The sequence below is a fragment of the Schistocerca serialis genome, chromosome 1 (assembly GCF_023864345.2).
Source record: "Schistocerca serialis cubense isolate TAMUIC-IGC-003099 chromosome 1, iqSchSeri2.2, whole genome shotgun sequence".
Classification (NCBI taxonomy): domain Eukaryota; kingdom Metazoa; phylum Arthropoda; class Insecta; order Orthoptera; family Acrididae; genus Schistocerca; species Schistocerca serialis.
The window spans coordinates 911,657,794-911,672,435 of record NC_064638.1 but is presented as its reverse complement, the minus strand read 5'-3'; the positions used below and the strand labels follow the sequence as shown (position 1 = coordinate 911,672,435).

Below are 14,642 nucleotides of genomic sequence, written 5' to 3'. Positions count from 1 at the left end.
ACGACTCCATAGGAGAGCGAATTTTCTCCCTAACTAACATTATAGGGTTTACCACATGGGTCTAAAGCCAATTGATTCAAGACTTAGCTCTCGCAGCTTCTTGTCCTTACGGCTCGTAGTTCGTTTTGGAACCTCTGCTTGGCCTCCCGATACTGCAGCAACCATCTTTGCCTTTCCAACCAGACGACACTGCGCTGGTAGTGCCTCCTCAGTCTTCTGACAGACCGGTGCATATCCTCCAGTTCCGCTGACCATGGTGACGGAGAGGCCGCCGTGGCCTTCCTCCTAGTTGGTACAACTGCTTTCACCGCTCTAGTTATCACACTCACCAGTTCCTCAGCTCTCTCGTCCACGTCTATATCCTGGTGTGTTTCACCCTCTGGCAAAGCAGGAATGTCGCACTCCCCCGCTAGGCGTTCTCAATCAGCTTTTTTATAATTCATTTGTACCTGCCACTCCATGGCCCAGCGACACTCTCTATCACCTAGGGTGAAAGTTATGAGATTATGGTCGCTAGTGGTGGCATTTTCTTCAACCTTCCAATGTTGGATGATGTTGACTGCGTTTGGTGTGACTAAGGTCACATCAGTGTTTGTCTCGCTGCGTAGGGTTTGCCATGCTTGTTGGCCAACACTAGTTGCAAGGCCATGATGAACTCTTCTACCTTTTCTCCGTTAGTGTCCCTTGTGCCGCTGTACCATATGGGGGATTTTGCACTGATGTCAGCAGTTACTATCATTTTTCGCCCCTGCAACGCCGTGATTACTGTAGTCAGGTGGTCAAGATGTCTCTCGATGTTATAACCGTATTGGAAGTACGTGTTTCAAGTGTAATTATTCCCACGGGAGATTGCAACTCCACGACGTTCAGTGACTAATTGCCAACTGTAAGAGTATCGCAATCCTCAGAACTTTGGTTGTTATTACTATCGCCTCTCTCGGGTCTTCCCCTCTGCTGCCAACTTGCCATGTCACGGCTGCAAATGCTATTTTCCCAGCTTGACAGTACGGCTCCTGCAGGCAGAGCGCATCCAGTATCTTCTCCTCCATCTCCTTACGCAGTTCCTGCATCACTAGTCTGCTTTTGTGAGCATTAAGTTGGCCAACGGTAATTTTGGTCATTATGTAAAGTACGTATGGTCGTGATCATTTGCCCAAGTCTTACTCAGTCTAAAGTAATTCGACCATTTGCCAAAGTGATTGTTCGTAAATGTCATCGAGGTCGAATTTATCGCCTCGTCTTTCAAAGACTTTCTTTAGTAAGTCCCACAGGGCTCCGAAGTCGGTGGGGAGATTCACTGCCTTTAGCTCTATTCTGTCTACAGCCTCCATTACCGAGAAGTTGACCTTTCTGCCATTCTCATGTCCCACACGAACCACAAGTCGTAAGGCAGTGGAAAGGGTAGTCGGCTACTCCAGCCTCGCCAATTTCATGGTGTACTCAATGTCAGGGTACACCCTAATCTGGTCAACATGTGGTAATCTGACTACAGGGGTGTCTTGTTTGGTTAAATGTGAACTTCTCGGATTGGTTGCTGCTCTGGTTTGCTCATTTCGTCTTTTGGGATTGCCACAGGCGGAGCCACTACCACAGGGTGCCCTTGCCGCTGTTGGTCTTTGATCGGCCTCATTCCCCGGCTATGGGAGGAGGGAGCTGTGACCATCAGGGCGAACTCAGTTTGAATACCTTTATCCATCGGGGGGAAGTATGAATACCTTTGACAACTATTTCAATTTTCGTGGGGCCCGAAAGCGACTTCAGAAATTCTTTAAATTTATTTGCCCTCATGGCATCCCTCCTCTTTTTGCTCGAGGATTTTCGCTTTGGCACGATGTTCTCTTCAACATACTCAGCCATAATCAATCCTTGAAATCAGTCTTTGCTCGAGCATTCGATAGGTAGGACAATTCCGTCCAGTGGCTCCACAAGATCTCTTTCCACGTCTTTTGCATGGGATAGAAACTCCCGCTACCCTGCAATCTTGCCGGGTGTGACCATCTTCACCACACTTGGAGCACGCCGACCCCCCGGTGCAGTGCCTCAGAATGTGATCCAAGTCACCACAGTTGTGGCAGCGAGGTACCACGAGATAATCCCTTGTGTTGACCGCATGAAAACCTACGTACAGTCTGCCAATTGTCATAACTTTTCTCCACATTGGCGAGGTAACCTTGGCAACATGATGAACAAAATAACGGTCCCAAGGCCCCGTTTTGAATCTCAACTTGAAACAACTTTTAAACTCCTCATCATTCATGTCTTCAAAGTTCTGTCCCCTTATCGTTTCAAATAGTTACTCATTTGTCATTACCGTGGGAACATCATATAGAATGATTACAGGGTTTCTTTTTATAGGTGGTTCACACTTGACCACTGAATTCAACTTTTGATTGGTAGCAATTTTTCCTTGTCTTCCTTGGTGGCAGCTTCTGCAGCCACCGAGTTTCTACTTGATTTAACCCTGTTGATTTTAATTTTATCTTTTGCAGGATCAATAGTGGTTGTCAGAAGTTCTTGAATTTTTTTATACTCGTGTCTTGGTCAGGCAGGGTCCTAAGGAAGACCACCGTGTCTGGCCGCTTGGTAACTTTTGCAATTGTATCTTTCGTGGGCTGTGGCTTGATTGGCGATTGTGCAGCCACTCCCGCCCAGGTCTTAGTTGATTGCCTCCTCAATCTATCATTCTCTTTTTCCATTTCCTCGACGCGGCCTTGAAGTTTAGCATTGCCAATAGCCCATTCAGCCAACTCATTTTTAATGATAGACAAAGCCTCTTGACGTATCTTACCGTTTTTGATATTTCGCTCCAAGAGCATCGTAATTCTTGCATGCCTCAGAGTAACAGTATCGTCATCTGCCTGTCCCAGCTCGTCCTCTGGTGAGGGATTAGGCATCATAGATGCCCGCTTAGGCGCACTCGTATCACTCGTTTCAGTTCCAGCCATCTTGATTACGAGTGATTAAAAGGTCTTGGGGGGGGGGGGGGGGGGGGATTACTGCAGCTCGCCCACCGGTCTCGCCCCAAGGCCAAGGGCACTCCTGAGCTGCCGGATTCAGCACGCCGTCGCCAACGCACTGGTCCCTCTCGGTGGGCCCCTCATCGACGATTTACTCGACGCTCCTCGGCAAGTGCACCCCGCACTCCAGAGAGGCTGATGCATCCCTCGTCCTTCGCCGCCTACTTGCCTGAGCTTCCACCTCTCTGCCGAGGACCCACTCCTACTCAGGTGGTAGGCCGGTCACCAGTCGTTCAGCGGTCTGGACCCATCTAACGTGGCCCAGACAATGTCAGCACCTCCTGGGTTAGGTAGAACACGCCCCGGTTACCCACGGGCGCGGCGAAGCATCCTCGGCGACTCTCAAACGAGGTCGCCGGAATGCAAAGCACCTGATGGTCTGTGCTTTGTGCAAAGAGAGGGAGAGGAGCAACAGCTGCCCAGCGCAAAGGGGTTGCACACAAGGTGAGAAACACCCCTCCCCCCTCCCGCAGCCTAGCAGCCCCGCTGAACCCTCCGCCCTCCCCCCCCCCCCCCCCCCCAAGGGACAGATCTTCGGTCACTGGACACAGCTCCCCCTGTGCCACGCACCCTTCGCTTTCGCATCGGGTTGGGTCGCAGTTCTCCCTTTCGACGCAAGGCAACATCCGGGCGGGCCCGAGAAATGCCGAGCTTGACGTCTGGCACTTCACCGTTTGCTCTGTTCACCCGCTTCCATGGCGGACATGGCAGTCTAGTTGATACGCTGGCGCCGCCGCTTCCATAATCAGTAAGGAAAGAAAGAACATGGGAAGTAAATTATCCATTGGTTATAGGTGGAGACTTGAATCTGGCATCCACTGACTGGGAAAAATACACGTTTATCACATGGGGCAGAAGCAAAGATTCACGTGAAGTTATTCAAGGAACGCTCTCAACATACAACCTTGAGCAATTGGTTAGAAAACCAACTCGAGATGGGAACATATTAGATATCCTGGCGACAAAAAGACCTGATCTTGTTGAGGAAGTTAATCTAGAAGAAGGTATTAGCGACCATAATGTCGTTGTGGATTCTACGTCAATGGAAGATGCAAGAAAACCAAAGAAGCAGCGTAGAGTTTTCTTGTTTGGGAAAGCAAATAAAAGTGACATTAAGGAATATGTTCATAGTCAGCTCCAAGCATTCACCGCGGGACACAAAGATATTGAGCATCTTTGGTCGGAATTTAAAAGTATTGTCCACCACGTGCTAGAGAGATATGTGCGTAGCAAAAATACAGATGAGGGAAAGGAAACACCTTGGTTCAACAAACATATTAGGAAGTTGCTGAGAAAGCAGAGAATTTTGCAGTCGTTTCAAACGCAGTCCCTGCCCCGCTGACAAACAGAAATCATGCTAAATGAAACCAGCTGTCAAAAGGTCTATGAGAGATTCTTTTATCGAATTTTAAAGCAATATTTACATGTTCCATGGTAGATGCCTTTCTTTCGTTTCGATGTACAACATGGGACACAACAGACGAAACACGGCTTAATCGTCCGCAATTTATGTAACCCGTTTTAAAAATATACAAAATTTTACTCACCGTAGAACTTTGCAACCGAAGAAGTAACAAGATCCTAAATTAGCTGTAATGTATTATACAGCAATTAAATAAGTGAAGCTTGTAATATATACAAACGCTGCACGAAATGCAACGTTATGTCTCTCAAATACAGTAGAAAATGACGGAAACTGATTCTGAAATTTCTGGAGCAAATTCCTTCCTTTGTTTCTAAAATTTGTCATTAGATAGAAACACCAACTAGGAAACATCATATGTACCTAGGCGCACTATCCTCCAGGCACAACACTCTCACCTACTCTCTATATTTCGTAATTCACATAATAGGAGATTGCTGCATCCGAGACTAGAAGGGCATTTTTGCGTAATTGATACAGTCGCGGAACTAAAACTCTGTCCGAACAGGCCTCGGAAGGCTATATGTGATATGTACCCATACAGATGGCGGAAGTTGTATGGCATTGTTAACTGGGAGACAGTGAGCGGTTGTTTCAACCGTGTAACTGGAAATGTTTTCTTTCTTTGAATTTTGGCATCTTTTTTTCGCAATATGCGGATGCTACGTCCTGATTGTGCATGTTGACGGTAGGTGACTATAATGAGTACGTATGGAAATTCGGTGTCATGTTTGTGTTGTTGGTTGTGATGAGTAACCAGAAGAAGGTGAAACTCGGTACTGGGACATGGCCTCTCCTCTCGAGTGACACGTAGGGGATCTCTGGACGCCCCACCCGAAGGAGAGCACCATCAACGGCGTCACATGCCATTTTCCAATGAGACGTTCTGCAAGGGTTTGGAATTTAACCAGAACAATGGCGCAAACTCTGGTGTTCACGAACATCATGCCATCACCTCTTTGTCGATTCTACATCTACATCTACATCCATACTCCACAAGCCCCCTGACGGTGTGCGGCGGAGGGTACCTTCAGTACCTCTACCGGTTCTTCCTTCTATTCCAATCTCGTATTGTTCGTGGAAAGAAAGATTGTCGGTATGCCTCTGTGTGGGCTCTAATCTCTCTGATTTTATCCTCATGGTCTCTTCGCAAGATATATGCAGGAGGGAGCAATATACTGTTTGACTCCTCGGTGAAGGTAAGTTCTCGGAACTTCAACAAAAGCCCGTACGGAGCAACTGAGCGTCTCTCCTGCAGAGTCTTCCACTGGAGTTTATCTATCGTCTCCGTAACGCTTTCGCGATTACTACATGATCCAGTAATGAAGCACGCTGGTCTCCGTTGGATCTTCTCTATCTCTTCTATCAGCCTTATCTGGCACGTATCCCACACCATTGAGCAGTATTCAAGCAGTGGGCGAACAAGTGTATTGTAACCTACTTCCTTTGTTTTCGGACTGCATTTCCTTAGGATTCTTCCAATGAATCTCAGTCTGGCATCTGCTTTACCGACGATTAATTTTATATGGCCATTCCATTTTAAATCACTCCTAATGACTACTCCCCGATAATATATGGAATTAACTGCTTCCAGTTGCTGACCTGCTGTATTGTAGCTAAATGATGAAGGATCTTTCATTCTATGTCCTCGCAACACATTACACTTGTCTATATTGAGATTCAACTGCCATTCCCTGCACTATGCGTCAATTCGTTGCAGATCCTCCTGCATTTCAGTACAATTTTTCATTGTTACAACCTCTAGATGTAATGCAGCATCATCCGTAAAAAGCCTCAGTGAACTTCCGATGTTATCCAGATGGTCATTCATATATATTGTGAATACCAACGGTCCTACGACACTCCCCTGCGGCACACCTGAAATCACTCCTGCTTCGGAAGACTTCTCTCCATTGAGAATGACATGCTGCGTTCTGTTATTCAGGAACTCCTCGATGCAATCACGCAATTGGTCTGATAGTCCATATGCTGTTACATTTTTCATTAAACGACTATGGGGAACTGTATCAAACGCCTTGCGGAAGTCAAGAAACACGGCATTACCTGGGAACCCGTGTCTATGGCCCTCTGAGTCTCGTGGACGAATAGCGCCAGCTGGGTTTCACACGACCGTCTTTTTCGAAACCCATGCTGATTCCTACAGAGTAGATTTCTAGTCTCCAGAAAAGTCATTATATTCGAACATAATAAGTCTTCCAAAATTCTACAAGTGATCGACGTCAGAGATATAGGTCTATAGTTCTCCACATCTGTTCTACGTTCCTTCTTGAAAACGGGGATGACTTGTACCCTTTTCCAATCTTTTGGAACGCTACGCTTTTCTAGAGACCTACGGTACACCTCTGCAAGAAGGGGGCAAGTTGCTTCGCGTACTCTCTGTGAAATCGAACTGGTATCCCATCTGGTCCAGAGGCCTTTCCTCTTTTGAGCGATTTTAATTGTTTTTCTGTCCCTCTGTGATCTATTTCGATATCTACCATTTTGTCATACCGGCCAAATGCTGGTGACGCAAATTTCTTCCGCTATCAGGATGTGAACCTGCTTTTCCCCAGTCGAGTGCCACTGTACGAGTTATATTAACGACCATGGCTGCGGTACCAGGTAACTACACACGTGTTGGAAAACATGCGGTTCTGGGGGTTTGTTTTAGCGCACGTTCCACTGTAGGAACAAACTTCCATTAGAGAGTTTTACGAGAAATTATTCAGTGTGCTCATCATCAAAACTTCTCACATGGGCGTAATATAGGATTAATTAAACGCATATGAAAGTATGTACAATAAAGGGACATTTCTTGATGCACTTCATGTGTGAATGAACTGAGAGGAGCGTTCCATTCTGAAAGCTAACGGCCTTGCCGCAGTGGTAACGCCGGTTCCCGTCAGATCACCGAAGTTAAGCACTGTTGGGCTCGGCTAGCACCTGGATCGGTACACCGCCCGGATCTGCCAAGCGCTGGTGGCAAGCGGGATGCAATGTCAGCAGTTTTGAGACCAGGTGAGGAGCTTCTTGACTAAGAAGTGGCGGCTCCGGTCACGGAAACTGACAACGGTTGGGAGAGCGGTGTTCTGACCAGATAGCCCTTCCACGTCCGCATCCAGTGAAGCCTATCGGTGAGGATGACACGGCGGTCGGTCTGTACCGTTGGGCCTTCCGAGGCCTGTTCGGACAGAGTTTTAGTTCTATTCTGCACAAGAATACTTTGGCTCCGCTTTATTACTTGATGGAAATAGTAACTTCGAAAAATTAATCTAAAAAACACCTGCTCATGTAAAGAGGGTTACCTTATCAAGCAACTCTAATTTCTTTCTCATGGTTTCCTCAAGCCATTTAAGTTGAAAAATTAGGGAGGGCTCTTCTTGTTAGACCATGGTCATCTCATCTCCTTGTTATTTATTAAGCTTTGTAAAGTGAAGAAAATCCTTTACTGATTGGCTTAAATGGCTCTGAGCACTATGGGACTTAACCTCTGAGGTCATCAGTCCCCTAGAACTTAGAACTACTCAAATCTAACTAACCTAAGGACATCACACGCATCCATACCCGAGACAGGATTTGAACCTGCGACCGTAGCGGTCGCGCGGTTCCAGATTGCAGCGCATAGAACTGCTCGGCCACTTCGGCCGGCCTTTATTGATTGTTTATTATCATGTTAACCATATTTGTTTGTCATTCGGCAGACCAGCGCTTTGGCATAATTGTTTCTCTTTGTGTTCTTTCCTCTAAATTTTAGTTTGCTTTAAAATGTGCTGGATATGTAATGAAACGTGCCTTAATCATGAAAATGAGGCAGAGGGCTTGTGAAATAAAAGTAAGTAAAAAAAAAAAAAAAAAAAAAGCTTGACGCCGAGAGCTTGTGATACAAGGCAGGTATTGAGATTCTTGACAACTCCTAACACATTTTTAAAGCAAATATGGACATAAATTTGATAAACACCATAAGTGGAAGAATTTAAGGTGAGAGAAGTAACAAATACTTATCTTTGTTTGTTCTTGTCTGGGCAGTCCAGAGTTGCAGATCCGTATGCTTAATATTACGGAATTATCGGCAGGTGTTGATGGATGGCAACTCATTAATTAAAAATAATGGTTGCAGATGTTATGTACTTACTTTACAAATAACATACGTCACTTCTCTCATACGACTAATGTGCAAAAACGGGATAAATGTTGGCAGTCTCATATCGTTAAACAACTTCTCTAATACGCAGCGAGGACTGGCACATGTGCTTTCTGTATGAGATCTAGCAGTAACCACTTGTCAGAAGCAGTTCCACTAAAAAACACATACATTGTTATGTGTCAGATATCGATGAATTTAACACAGATAGTGGTGTGTCTCTAACGACCTCCACGTCGATACGAGCTTCACATTCTTTCCTCTTTACATGTACACTTTACAGAGATATTTACAGTACAAATAGTTGAAAGCCTAGGCGACCGTCTACCAAACCACATCCCTTTGTCGCACTTCCTCCTAAGGTAGACTCTTCCGTTTCTTTCTAGTAATTGACCTCTTTCAACACACAATACCACAGACATTGTAGTCAGCAGAAAAATTTTCAAGGACCATCAGTCAATACAAATTTAAGTTACTGTAAGGGATTAAATGTGTTTGTCTGGAAAATGAGAAAACGTTTTTTAAAAAAGTGCCTATTTTATTGATGGTTTCTTACAATGCAATTGATCTGTGCTGATTTAATTATTTTGTAAGTGACGACCATAGATAGCTGTATGAAACAGATCTGGGAGCAAGGACTGAAAAGGCTGCAATTTTGTCGATTTTGGGGGTGCGACATGTATGGCTGTAGATTTGGTGAAGGGTAATATAAATTCCATTTGAGGGTTTGTTTGAGAGAGGAAAACATTTGGGAGAGGGGAAGAGAATTCTGAGCCAAACTGGAGGAAACGGAAGGTGACATGACCTGATGTGCAGTGAGAACTTAGGACTCTGCTCATTTTTAATAGATGGGTGTATCGCACGGTAGATATCGTAGTTAAGACACCCTGCAAGTTCTGAGAGCATTCCGAGAGTATGTGGGGAGTGCTTGGTTTAAGGTGGGGGAGATGTGCTGGTATTATGTGTGTGAGGGTACTGGAATTGAAAATCAAGAGGGCTCAATAGAGCATCTGGTGCCAAATTTACGCAAAATGTCGAATATGGGAAGGAGAAAGTGAAATGTTACAAGTTGGTAGTAAATTCAGACTTTTGAAGTAAGCGGATGCAGAAAGTAATGTAGAATCCATAGTTTCAAGGAATTCGAGAGATTAGCATATATGATGATGGAGTAGATGACGCCTTTATAGCTATCGAGGATGGTGGTGACATGCAAACCTCATATTCATCAGTTTTGTAGTTTTAGTGTCCTACCTCTATTCTGGGATTTGCGTTAGATTATTAGTAAATTGAGCTAATTCGAGACATTTCATTGCTTCTCATTCTTTTTATTGTGCCTTCGGCGCAGGGTCAGCAATCCCTATGGGGGTGAAACGAGGGATGACAGTTTTCATGGAAATATTTCACTGTACAAGCATTTTTTAATCTAAATCTATAAAAAATTATATCTGGCCTGTTTGTTAGAAATAAAACGTACGCATGTAACTGTTTTTGGAAACCTAAGGGGTGAAACGTTTTAGAGAAATATTTCATTGCGAAAGCTAAATATTTGAATCTGGTGTTTGGCTTCTGGGTTAGAGACGAAAAAATACGTGTTTCACTGTAACTGGAAATTCAAATCGTAAGAGGGTGAAATAAAGTAATATTGATTATATGATTCATCATTGCCCAGCCCAGACGGCTCAGGAAGAAACTTAAGTCTGGATAGGTTATTCATCTTATACCGTAAGCATCGTTTAAGAAAGGATTGTCCGAAATTCCTGTCCTAAAGGGGTGAAATAGGGGATGAAAGGCTTTTTGAAAGTATGTCACTATTAAGGAAAGTTTGAAGCTAGAACTGCGAGAACTGGGATTAGGTTTCAGTTAGAAAAGAAAAAATTCATGTTTCATCATTTTTTGGAAATTTAACCACTAAGGGGGTAAAATAGTGGTCGAAAGTTTTTTTGAAAATAAAGAATTACTGAAGAATACCTAAAGGATTTTTAAGGCTACATCTACGATTACTAGTATTTCACTTCTCGGTTAGAAATAAGAATATACGTACTTCTGGAAATTCAACCACTTAGGGGGTGCTCTATGGGATGAAAATGTTTAAGAAAATATTTCGTTGCATTAAAAAAAAATTAAAGCTTAATTTACGAAAATTTCTTTGACTTGTCGGTTAGATATAAATAAATATTTGTTAGGGGATGAATGTTGCTAAGGAAATATGTTCACAAGAACAAAAAATGCATGATTAACAAAAACTTTGGAGTCCAACTACCAGAATCGCTTGTGGTCAGAAGTCTTTCGGAAAAGACCATGTTTATACGGCCTTAATTAACGTGAAATCTCAGATGGTGCTGGAATTTGTGAACAGCATAAAAATTCGATTAAATAAAAGAAAGTCTCTGCAGGCCATACTGTCTACGTGAGCGCAGCAGCGGGTGCTAAGCTAGTTGGTGATAAAAAGGTTGGTCAAGTATTTTGGATAGTGCTTCGGCTAGGGACCATTTGTACACTAATCAGAAGGATCGTCTTAATGTCACTATCCTACAGTACAGAGTAAAAATATGAATATTACACACGTCATTCTGCTTAGGCAAACGGAGCAAATTGGTTGGTTCTTTTTCCATTTCACGTATTCTATGATGGGCTTCATTGGCGGATTCTCGAAAAGCCCCACATAAAGGGCTTTTTAAACTATGTTTTCACTATCACCAGCGAATCAAAATACAGCCGAGGATTCCAAGAGGTCTATTGACAGCGAAGGGCTGAAATTTGTCCAATATATTATAAAGATTCCGATCTCGAACAATCTTGAGAATTTTTTCGATATCTTTATCCGTTTTCAAGATACAGAGGTTCAAGGTGACCCTACTTCTACACGTAAAATCTGGTATGTGGCGAAATAAAAATAACAAAAAATCACAGAAAGTTGCTCGAATTTTACCAGTATATTATCTTCCCATTGATCTAGAAGAGCCGTCTCCCCGTTTTCAAATATTTTTATTCGTTGTCGAGAAACAGTCCAAAAACTTGTTTTTCAGTTATCAAAACCCAGCTGCGGAATCAGAGCAGGCTATGCACCGCAAATGGCTGTAATTTTTACGGTGGATTTCTAAGATTCCGATCTCGAACGAGCGTGAAAGTTTTCTTCATATCTTTATCCGTTTCAGAGAGAGAAGCTCAGAGTTACCGCAGTTGTACTCGTAAAGTACGCACGTACAATATAGTGTGAGGTTAAGTTTCTCCGCTATCGTCTGGAAACCCCATAATGTAGTACTGAAGCACATGCAAAATAAATTGCGACGTAAAATCCGGTCTGATGTGTAAAATTAGTATTGTGTTGTTTCAGTTTCATGTAAGTGAGCCATCCAAATTTTTTCTGACCAATACTTGCTCTTCTGCAGCAGGTTTATGTAGAGAACCAGCAGGCAAATGGTCCTATCGGAGCATAAAAATGCGTATATGTTCCCGTTTATTTAAAAAACTCTTACTGAAATGTGGGATGCCAGCTGTCACATTCTACCTTCCTCAGCACCTTAAAAATTTTCCCAAAAAATTTGGCTTGCAAAGACATTCGCACTTTCTTCTCTGAAAGAGAAGAAGACAGTGGCATAAATAATGGAAGATACTAGACAGTCGTTGTGTTATAGAAAAATCGAAGGGACAGTGACGTGTGGGAGAAAGAAAAGGAAGAGAAGAACACAGTGGCAGTGGAACATAATTGATAGTGACAGAGCCGGCCGGTGTGGCCGAGCGTTTCTAGGCGCTTCAGTCTGGAACCGCGCGACCGCTACGGTCGCAGGTTCGAAACCTGCCTCGGGCATGGATGTGTGTGATGTCCTTAGGTTAGTTAGGTTTAATTAGTTCTAAGTTCTAGACGACTGATGACCTCAGTAGTTAAGTCGCATAGTGCTCAGAGCCATTTGAACCATTTGAAGTGCTCAGAGCCATTTTGATAGTGACAGAACAGTGATACGGAAAAGAGCGGAGGAGACAGTGACAGGGGGTGGGGGGAAGGAAGGATAGGAGAAAGTGGAAGTGATAATTAGAGTATATGACAATGACTACGAGGAAGGTAGAGATAGTGACAGTGATGAGGAGACAGCAGCAGTAGAAAGGAAGGAATGAGATATTAGCAGTCGATGAGAGCAAGAGGGAAACACTGAAAGCGAGGGAAGACTGCAAAATTGGAGTAAGGCATTTAGGGAGAGATACAGTAAATTTTTCCTCCACAAGATATGCAAATGGAATACTGGTACGATGTAACCTCCACCATGCAGTGTACAGTGGCTGCAAGTATGCATGTAGGTGTGGAGTGTCTTACTCTACAAAGGAAAAGTACCCAGGGTCCAGCCAAAGAGGACGTGTGCCACGTGCTACAAAGTAGGAGCGCGTCGCGCGCAAAACAGTGTGCCCCGTTGCTGGCGTGCTGCCAGGTCCTTATTATCGATGCACAGCACACACTGTTGCAGCAAACAGCCACTAATCGCACAGCGTGGTCACTTGACAGAGCGGATTGGGAGGGGGGCAGGGGGTTGCGCACAGTTTCAAGCTGGAAATCAGAGATGTTGCTCGGCGGCTCCTGGGCAGGGGAAGTGGGGGAGTAGGTGTGGGCTGCAGCAGCAGATTAGCGCCTGGCCGGCACGGATTACTGGCTCGCGCGCACCGCCCCGGGCGCCAGTCTCCGTGCAGACGCCCACCTAGGCAGACGCTCCGCAGCAGCCGTCGTCGGTCACCACGACGCCTCGCGCCGCATCGCCGCTCACGTCGACTGGCTTTCGTCGCTGCTCTCTGGTGGTGTCAAGTACGTCCTCTATACCGACTTCAACCTCAGTAGACACAACATTGTAGTTGAATGCGTAGGAAATACGTACTCACAACCACATGACTGTAGCCGTCAGAACTCCAGAAGTTATTGAGTTTCTCGAATTCACATAGCCTTGGATTATCACATTACTTTTAGATTTATTGTTTGTCAATCTAGATAGCTCTATGAGTGTGATATAAGTCACTATATGGAAATTTCCCAAGAAATGGAGCTCAATAAATTATCTTAATCGGAAGGCAATGTCAAACCTCGTAATAGTGGGAATGGATCATCACTGTCAACAGATTGATAGTACACGTGACAGAAGCATCGGGATATAGTTAGACTGTGCATAGGCCTATGTACCGACCCAGACTCGAGCCTAGGTCCTTACAAGGTTCCATGGTTTAATCATTTTTTTGGGTCATCAGTCTTCCAACTGGTTAAATGCGGTCCGCCATGACTTCCTCTCTTGTGCAAACCTTTTTTTCTTATCTCAGATTAGGAGTTTTCGGTTATATGTTGGATACATCTCACCCTCCGTCTCCTCTAAACGTTGTTGCCGTCTACGGCTACCCCTAGTACCACTGTACTTTATCCCTCATGCCTTCTCACAGTTCCTATCATCTTCTCCCTTTTTAGTGCTTCCCAAATGTTCCTTTCCACGCCAGTTCTCTTAGAACCTTCTCATTCCTTACCTTCTCAGTCAACATAATTTTTATCGTCCTTCTGTGGCATCGCATCTTTAATGTTTCGATTCTCTTCTTTTACGGTTTTCCTTCTGTCCATGACTAATTTCCATACAATGTTGTGCTCCAGAAGTACATTCAAAGAAATTTATTCCTCGAATAAAGTCCCATGTTTGATACTACTAAGTTTCTTTTAGTGAAGATGGCTACTTTGCCTGTGCTAATCTGCTTCCTATATCCTCCTTACTTCATCATCTTGCTTCCAATCTCGCTTGCTTCCTTTACTTCAACATGATCGCCAGTTTGGTATTAAGTTTATCAATAATTTCACATGTGTTACGTCGCATTACATTCATTTTTTTTGTCGATTTACTATCAGTACATTTTGAGCACTTGGGCTGGTTCGGTATACGATGTTGACGCACCATGATACATCATCATCTTCTGTTACCGAGTGAAAAGTTGTTTGTAAAAGCAATGTTCTGTTTAACGTATTTTCCCTGTTACAATGTTTTCCAGGAGTGCTAGTGCAAAAGGATCTGTAGAACTGGTTTTGTGAAGGTTAGATGAGAAGGAGAGG

General features: G+C 44.1%; 1 protein-coding gene across 1 annotated transcript in view; it reads left to right on the top strand.

Moving 5' to 3' along the window:
• Positions 1 to 13,265: 13,265 nt before the first annotated feature.
• LOC126458496 (uncharacterized) overlaps positions 13,266 to 14,642 on the top strand; it is a 45,233-nt gene continuing 43,856 nt past the window's right edge. The window contains exon 1 of the mRNA XM_050095593.1: positions 13,266 to 13,370. The gene's annotated coding sequence lies outside the window, so the exon portion shown is untranslated. The remainder of the gene's footprint in view (positions 13,371 to 14,642) is intronic.